The sequence below is a fragment of the Elephas maximus genome, chromosome 13 (assembly GCF_024166365.1).
Source record: "Elephas maximus indicus isolate mEleMax1 chromosome 13, mEleMax1 primary haplotype, whole genome shotgun sequence".
NCBI lineage: Eukaryota > Metazoa > Chordata > Mammalia > Proboscidea > Elephantidae > Elephas > Elephas maximus.
The window spans coordinates 45,506,053-45,507,377 of NC_064831.1; positions in this window are offsets into that span (position 1 = coordinate 45,506,053).

The following is a 1,325-nucleotide window of genomic DNA, read 5'->3' on the forward strand; positions in this document are numbered from 1 at the left end:
ATCCCGAAATGACCCTGTAAGTTAGATGCTATTATTTTCCCCCTTTTTATAAATAAGAAAAATGAGCCTCAGAGGCATTAATTAAGAGGCCCAAGGCAACACAGCAAGAAGCCAGCTCTGAAGTCTACGTTTTCAATCACAGTGTTCAACTGACTATGTGGCCTCAATGTTCCTCTTCATTCAACCAGTCAATAAGCCTTTATTGAATGTCTATTTCAAGCTGAAAGGAGCCCTGGTTGCACAGTGGTTAAGTGTTTCGCTGCTAACCAAAAGTTGGTGGATCAACACCACCAGCAGCTCTGAGGGAGAAAGATGTGACAGTCTGCTTCCATAAAGATTATAGCCGAAGAAACCCTATGGAGCAGTTCTAATCTGTCCTATATGGTTGTTGCTATGAGTCAGAATCGACAAAGTGGCAATGGGTTTGGTTTTAGTTTTATTTTGTGCTGAAGGAGCCCTGGCAGTACAACAGTTAAGTACCAAAAACCAAACCCACAGAGGCTGAGTCAATTCCGACTCTTAGTGGCCCTATAGGACAGAGTGGAACTGCCCCATTGAGTTTCCAAGGAACGCCTGGTGGATTTGAACTACCAACCTTTTTGTCAGCAGCCGTAGCACTTAACCACTATGCCACCAGGGTTTCCAAAACTGTTAAGTACTCGGCTGTTAATAAGAGGTTGGTGTTCCAAACTCACCCAACTGCTCCACAGGCGAAAGATCTGGTGATCTGCTCCCATAAAGATTACAGACTAGAAAACCCTGCAGAGCAGTTGTACTCTGTCATATGGGGTCACTATGAGTTGGAATTGACTTGATGGCACCCAACAACACCACACTGAGCATTCTTTTAAGCAAATTAAAAGATATAAACCACCCATGCATCTTCCCCTAAAGGAGCTTAAAATTTAGAAGAAAGATATGGTAATAACAATAACAAGAATGAGAGCAAGCACTTATATAGCACTTATTGTGTGCCAGGCACTATTCTAGACATATTAAATACCAATATATTAAGCTTGTTTAATCCTCCCAGCAAGCCTATGAAGTAAGTACCAATTTTACAGGTAAGCAAATTGAGGCACTGAAAAGCTAAGTAACTTTCACAAGGTCACACAGCTATTAAGTGGCAGAGTTAGGACCTGAACCCAGGTAGTTTTACTCCATTGATTGTGCACGGCACATCCCTATCAACGATAGAAGGGAAAAAGTAATGTGTGTCACGCATGCTTAGAGAGGCACTAGTAAAATTCCGCTGCGTTTAAAGGAAGAGATTACTTCTAGCTGGGTAATCTGAGACATTCCCATGGAGGAGGTAACTCTTAGCC